Genomic DNA, 8,522 nt, shown 5'->3' on the forward strand with positions numbered 1-8,522 from the left:
AATGGCTATTTATAAAAAGTCAAAAAAATATACATGTTGGCCACATCGCAGAGAAAAGGGAACATGTATACAGTGTTTGTGAGAATGAATATTAGTTCAGCCACTGTGGAAAGTAGTTTGGAGATCTCAAAGAACTTAAAACATAACTACCATTTGACCCTGCAATTCCATTGTTGGATATATACCCAAAGGAATATGAATTATTCTACCAAAAGACACATTCACTTGTATATTCATCAGAGCACTATTAATGATAGCAAAGACATGGAATCAACCTAGGTGCCCATCAACTGTAGACTGAACGAAACAAATATGATATACACACACTAAGAAACACTGGAATATTATGCAACCAGAGACAGAATGAAATCATATATTTTTCCAGAACATGAATGCAGTTGGAGACTATTTTCCTAAGCAAATGAATGCAGAAACAGAAATTCAAATATGGCATGTTCTCACTTATAAATGGGAGCTAAACATTGAGTACTAGATGGAGAAAATAGACACTGGGGCCTACCTGAGGGTGGAGAATGGAGGAAAGTGAGGACTGAAAAGTTACCTATTGGGTACCATCTTCACTACCTGAGTGACGAAACCATTTGTACACCATACCCCAATAACATGCAACTTACCCATGTAACAAACCTGCAAATGGACACTCTGAAGCTAAAATAAAATTTGAAAAAGAAAATAAATTTTATTTTAAAGTTAAGAATAAAGCCAGGCATAAAAAGTAATAAAACCAGGAAATAGAAAAATTGTTCCTGTTAACTGAGTTGCATAAATCCTGAGTTTAAAAAACAATCCACCTACACTTGTAAACATTCACTACAAAATGTATTTCTTTTTTGCAAAATGTATTTCTTACACAATATATTCATCATAATTCACTCCGTGGTTTATTTTCAATATCCTCACTCTGAAATTCAGACTGTTGGAGTAACAATCGTATTAAACATTCCAAGTGACCATCATAGAGGAAAAAAATCATTCTAGCCTCTTATGAGTTAAGGATATCATTTCTGTTTATATCTGATTTTCCAGAAAAATCACTATGACCCTACCCAAATACAGTCAGATTCAGAAATAAAATCGTAAATTATGACCAGAAATGAAAGAGTGAAGTTATGCCAAATTAAACTGACTGAGTTTTGGAAAGGAAGCCTTGAGTAAAATATGTGTGAGCACGTGCGCACGCAAACCACAAACACACACACACACACACACACACACACACAATTAAGAACACTTGATAAAGATGTTATTTCATCCTCAAGAGATCTGATCCAATCATTTGCAGATGAAACTGAGTATAATTTGGGAAAAAATATTTTAAAAGATGGACTATTCTCACTGAATATTTATTAATTTATAATAATTAATCATGTAGTGTAATATAAATTGAGATATGCAGAAATATAAATAGACCAGAATTGAGATTCCAGAAACAAATAAAAGTGAAAAACAAAATACGAGTAAATGACACTAATGTTTTAAACCAGTTGGAAGAGTAGAGGATTATCAAATCATAGTGTTGAGTTGCTCACCTTGCCATTTCAAAACAAAGATTAACCCTTAAAAAGTAAATTTCAGATGAACCAGAAATATATATTTAATTGAATAAAACCATAAAATCACAGAAACCAGAAAAGAAACATTTTAATAAAAAGTTATAGTATAACACAGTAGTTGAAATTCTTTATAGATTATAAAATCATGAAAAACAGAAAATAAACATTTTAAGAAAAAGTTATAGTATAACACAGTAGTTGAAAATCTTTGTAGCTACTGAAAGTCAAGCAATCATGATTATATCTTTCATTCTCTCCAGACTTAGTTCTTGCCTCTGTAAAATAGACATATTAAAAATAACTAATAGAAGTTTTGAGAGCATTAAGTGAGATAACTCAATGTGTTCTTTATCATAGTATCTGCCACAGATAAAGCACTCAATTAATGATACTATTAATGTTATGATAATTATTACATTATTGAAAAGATATTTATAACATGTCAACAAAGCAATCTAGAATGGAATAGGAATGGGCTAAATATTCTTAGGTTAAGAAGTAAAACTATTTTGTTCAGCTAAACACAAGGTACAAATGGGAAATACATAATGAAGTGTATTTGCTATTAAAAACCACTTAATAACAATAATATGGAAACAAGACAGTAAAAACTCAATGGAAAGGTCGAAATATCAGCATAAATGATGGAAAAAATAGTTCCAAAAATTTTCCCAATCACAAAAGTGATGAGAAAGCTGATGATAGTTTTCAGAATCAACTTTTTCAGAACTCTGAAAAATAACCAAAGCAACCCAGATAATATTTATTCAAGAAATATAGCTGAATTATAGTAAGAACAAGATTTTTGAGGTAATTTAACATGCCCTCATCTGATCCTTCTTTCTCTAGCTGTATGCATGCTCAAAAACAAAAACAAAAACAAAATCCTGAGTAGGTCCTAAATTATCACATCTGGCTTATTTTGATCCTTATCCAAGCAAAATGAAGGATAAAAATGAGTTATCAACTGCCTGGCTGACTGCTGTAGTTTGCAACATTCACATTAAGATCCTTAGCAAAACAGAGAGACTTACTGGTTCCAGGAATTTAAGAATATCTCTGTTAATCATTAGATGACAACTAAACAAACAGCCCAGATTTCAGTGGCAACATAGGAAAAGGAAGGCAGACTTTACAGAATCACTTCAGAAAAGACATTAAATAAATATAATAAACAACCAATAGCAGTATAAAAATATTGAGAAGGAAGAAAATCAGATTTCAAGAGTTTTCATATAATATTATTTTAAATGTGACAGATTTAAAATTTCAGCACAATTTTCAAGAAATGAAAAGAAAAAGTATAGCCATTCCAGAAAAAAAGAAACAAAACAAAGCAATCAGTAGAAACTGTCCTAAAGAAGCACAGATATAGAATTTACTAAAGAAACTTTAAATCATCTACTTAAAGTATGTTCAAACAACTAAATTATACCTAAATAGCTAGAATAAAATATAATACTTTTCCTGTCTGAGGAACAGAAAAAAAAAAAAAAAAGATAAAAAATAAATAAACAGATCTTCATAGGCCTGTGGGACACCATCAGACCTACCAATACACACATTAGAAGAGTCTCAGCAGAAGGGAAAAAGAAGGTGCAGAAAAATTATTTCAAGCAATAATTGTCAGAAATTCCAAAATTTGATGAAAAACATAAATTTTCACATCTAAGAATCTTAAAAAAACCCCATAAATATAAACTCAAAGACAGCCACATGTAGAAATATCACAATAAACCTGATAGCTAAAGACAGAGAGGATTTTTAGCAGCAAGAGAGATAACTCATCATGTACAAACTATCCACAATAAGATTAACAGCCAACTTCTCATCAGAAACCATAAAAGTTAGAAAGCAGTGGGATGGCATATTCAAAGTGGTGAAAGAAAAAGATTAGTCTGGGCATGGTGGCTCACACCTATAATCCCAGCACGTTGGGAGGCCAGAGCCTGTGGATCACCTGAGGTCAGAAGTTTGAGACCACCCTGACCAACATTGGAGAAACCCTATCTCTACTAAAAATACAAAATTAGCTTGGTGTGATGGCACATGCCTGTAATCCCAGGTACTCAGGAGGCTAAGGCAGGAGAATCACCTGAACCGGGGAGATAGATATTGCGGTAAGCCAAGATCACGCCATTGCACTTCAACCTGGACAACAAGAGTCAAACTCCATCTCAAAAAAAAAAGGAAAAAGCAAAAAACAAAAAAAGACTGGCACCCAAAAACTCTATGTGTAACAAAACTATACACTTTAGAAATGAAGGAGAAATTAAAACATTTCAGTGGCTGGGAAAGGTGGCTCACACCTGTAATCCCAGGACTTTGGGAGGCCGACGCAGGAGTTCAAGAGCAGCTTGCCAAAATGATGAAACACTGTCTCTACTGAAAATACAAAAAAAAAAAAAAAAAAAAAAATGGGTGTGTTGGTGGGCACCTGTAATCCCAGCTATTCGGGAGGCTGAGGCACGAGAATTGCTTGAAGCTGGAAGGTGAAGTTTGCAATGAGCGGAGATCGTGCCACTGCACTCCAGCCTGGGTGACAGAGTGGGAGTCTGTCTCAAAGAAAAAAAAAGAAAAGAAATTAAGATATTTCAAGACAAAAATTGAGAGATCTGTCACTAGCAAACCTGCCCTATGCGAAATATTAAAGGGAATCTTTCATTTTTCTATAAAAAATGCTGGACACTAACTAAATTCCATGTGAAAGCAAAACACAGCACTAGTTAAATAAACTACATAAATATAGAAGTCATGTGCATCCATTTTATTTGTAATCTTTTTTTTCAATTAAAAGTCAAATAGACAAAGCAGTTATAAATACATATTGATAGGATAAAGGTGTAATTTGAATAACAGTAACAACAAATGAGAAGGGAGTGGATAAACATATTTAGTAACAAAGATTTACATAGTGTTTAAAATAAGTTGATATTCATCAGGATTATATTGTTACAAGAAAATATAGGAAAACAACTTAAAACAAGATAATTAAAATGAATACACATAACAAAGTAATAAATATGCTCCACTAGAAACAATCTGTTTAACATAAAAGTCAGCAATAGGAGAGGAATAGAGGAACAAATAATATAGCAAATATATAGAAAACACACATAAAATGTAAGACATAATTTCAGCAATATAAGTAATTGTACTAAGTGTCAATGATATAAACACTAAAATTAAAACGCAGAGGTGGGCAGAAAAAAATATAAATATGATCCAAACTATAATCTCTTTAGAAAAGAAACACTATAGGTTTAAGGACATAAATAATAGTTGGAGACTTCAGTACCCTACTTGCAATAATTTATAGAATGACTAGATAGATCAATAAAAAAATAGGAGACTTAAACAATATTATAATCCAAGTAGACTTCTAACGGTTATCTACAACACTTTATCCAACAAGAGAATATATGTTCCTCTGCAGATATAACATTCTACAGAATAGGCTATGTCAGATTGTAAAACAAACATTTACATTTAAAAACATTGAAATCATGAAATGTAAGTTCTCTGACCACAATGGAATAAACTAGAAATCAATAACAGAAGATAATATAAAAAATTCACAGATAATTAGAAAGAAAAGAACAGATTCCTAAATAAGCAAGTTATCACATAAGAACTCACAAAGGAAATTAAAACTACTTTGAGATGGATTAAAATAAAAGCACATCTTACCAAAACTTTTGAGACACACTCAAAGCAGTGTTTGGAAGGAAATGTATAGCTATAAATGAATATATGGAAAAAGCACATATCTCAAATTAATAGCTAAATTTTTACTACAGAAAATTGGAAAAAGAAGAGCAAACTAAACCCACAGCAAACAGAAGGAAGGACATAATATATATAAGAGCAGAAATTAATGAAGTAGAAAAGATAAAAACAACTGAACAACTAAAATTTGGCCCTTTGTAAAGATCAGCAAGTTTTATCAAGACTGACTGACCAAGAGCAAAGAAGAGAAGACTTAATTTGCCAAATTCATGAATAAAATAGGATTATTACCATGGACTTTACAGGGATTAAAATGATTATAAAGGGATGTCATATACAATTATTTGCCAACAAACTAGATATATAAAATGGACAAACTTTTAGACAGGTGCAAGCTATCAAATTTGAGTGAAAAAGATAAAATCACAGCACATACAAAACAAGAGGTTTAATTTGTAATAAAAAAAAAAACAACAACAAATAAAACTTTCCACAAAGAAACATACAGGCTTAGATGGATTAACAAGGGAAATCTAACAAAGGTTCATAGTAAAATTAACAACTTTAATAAATTGTTCTGAAAAATAGCAAATGAAGAAACAATTCCTGACTCTTTCTGAGGCCAATATTATTCTGACACCAAAACCAGACAAGGATACCACAAGAAAATAAACTAATTCATCAATATGCTTCATTAATATGGATGCAATAGCTTTCCCCAAAGTACTAGCAAACTAAATTTAGCAACATGTGAATTAGAATACACCATGTCCAAGTGGCATTTGTCTCAAGAAAGCAAGACTGGTTCAATATACAAAAATCATTTAACATAACATACCACAGTAACAAATCATATATACCATGAGTGGGACAAAAACCACATTGTCATCTCAAAAATACAGAAAAAATTGAGAAAACCCAACATTGTTTAATGATAAAAGCAATGACCAAACTCTGAATATAAGGCAACTGCTACTATATGACAACAGTCACTTATGAAAAACCCACAGATAACAACACATTTTATGTTAAAATATAGAGATCTTTGCTTTTTAGATCAGGAACAAGACAATGATATCTTCTTTTATCATTTCTATTCAACATCTTATTGGTAGTTCTAGCCAGGAGGTAATTTATTAACTCCTCCGATAAAAAAAAATATATATAACAGCTATCCAGATTGGAAATAAAGTAGTAAAACTATATATTTTAGAATGATACAAATGATATAAATAAAAACGCTTAAGTAATTCAGTAATAAACTAGTAACGCTAACATATAAGTTCCAGAAAGAAGCAAGAGAGGAGATAAATATGAAAAAAATTGTATTTTTATGCACTTGCAATTAAAATTCAAAAAATAAAAGTAAAAAATTATTGAAATATCATAAAGGATAAAATAATTATATATAAACGTAACAAAACAAGTGCAAAATTATACACTTGTTTAATAAGAGTACACAAACATTGCTTAAATGATGTGCAAAGTGCCTAACACTAAAAAAAAAAAAAAAAAAAGACAGTCTGTTTTCTTGTACTGAAAGAATTAATATCATTAAGATTGCAATACTACCAAAATGTGGCTACAGATTTAATGAAATTCCTATCAAAATATCAGGTGACTTTTTGATGTGGTTGTCGAAAATTGACAAATTGATTCTAAGATTCATGTGAAAATTTAAGAAACCCAGAATAGTCAAAACAACTTTGAGAAAGAGAACAAATTTGGATAACTCACACTTTCCGATTTCAAAACTGACTACCAATCTATTGTAATTAATACTATGTGGTATTGGTATAATGTTAGACATAACATCATTAATTGGAATAGACTGTCCAAAATTAAATGCATGTAAGTATAGATAATTGAATTTTTATGAGGACACTGAAACAATTTAATGGAGAAACAATTATCTTTTCTACTGTTGGTTCCTGCAAAATGTATACCCATGTGGAAATAAGTGAATTTGAGCCATTGATTCTTACCATATATAAAAATTAACTTAAAATAGGTGAAATTACCCAAAGAACATACCTAAAACTATACGATTTGTACAAGAAAATAGAGGTGTAAATATTTCTGACTGTGGATTAGGCAGTGGTTTCTTAGTTGTGACACCTAAAATTTAAGCAACAGAATAAAAATAAAGATCAAATTGCAATTTATGCTAACTTTTATGAATGTTACTGCTACCAGAGATACTTTTTTTTTAATTTCCTCAGCATTTTATTTATTTATTTTTTTTTTTTTAATTTTTATTTTTTTATTATACTTTAAGTTCTAGGGTACATGTGTATAACGTGCAGGTTTGTTACATATGTATACCTGTGCCATGTTGGTGTGCTGCACCCATCAACTCGTCAGCACCCATCAATTCATCATTTATATCAGATATAACTCCCCAGTGCAATCCCTCCCCCCTCCCCCCTCCCCATGATAGGCCCCAGTGTGTGATGTTCCCCTTCCCGAGTCCAAGTGAACTCATTGTTCAGTTCCCACCTATGAGTGAGAACATGCGGTGTTTGGTTTTCTCTTCTTGTGATAGTTTGCTAAGAATGATGGTTTCCAGCTGCATCCATGTCCCTACAAAGGATGCAAACTCATCCTTTTTTATGGCTGCATAGTATTCCATGGTGTATATGTGCCACATTTTCTTAATCCAGTCTGTCACTGATGGACATTTGGGTTGATTCCAAGTCTTTGCTATTGTGAATAGTGCCACAATAAACATACGTGCGCATGTGTCTTTGTAGTAGCATAATTTATAATCCTTTGGGTATATACCCAGTAGTGGGATGGCTGGGTCATATGGTACATCTAGTTCTAGATCCTTGAGGAATTGCCATACTGTTTTCCATAATGGTTGAACTAGTTTACAATCCCACCAACAGTGTAAAAGTGTTCCTATTTCTCCACATCCTCTCCAACACCTGTTGTTTCCTGATTTTTTAATGATTGCCATTCTAACTGGTGTGAGATGGTATCTCATTGTGGTTTTGATTTGCATTTCTCTGATGGCCAGTGATGATGAGCATTTTTTCATGTGTCTGTTGGCTGTATGAATGTCTTCTTTTGAGAAATGTCTGTTCATATCCTTTGCCCACTTTTGGATGGGGTTGTTTGTTTTTTTCTTGTATATTTGTTTGAGTTCTTTGTAGATTCTGGATATTAGCCCTTTGTCAGATGAGTAGATTGCAAAAATTTTCTCCCATTCTGTAG

Source organism: Piliocolobus tephrosceles, chromosome 8 (genome assembly GCF_002776525.5).
Source record: "Piliocolobus tephrosceles isolate RC106 chromosome 8, ASM277652v3, whole genome shotgun sequence".
NCBI classification, from domain to species: domain Eukaryota; kingdom Metazoa; phylum Chordata; class Mammalia; order Primates; family Cercopithecidae; genus Piliocolobus; species Piliocolobus tephrosceles.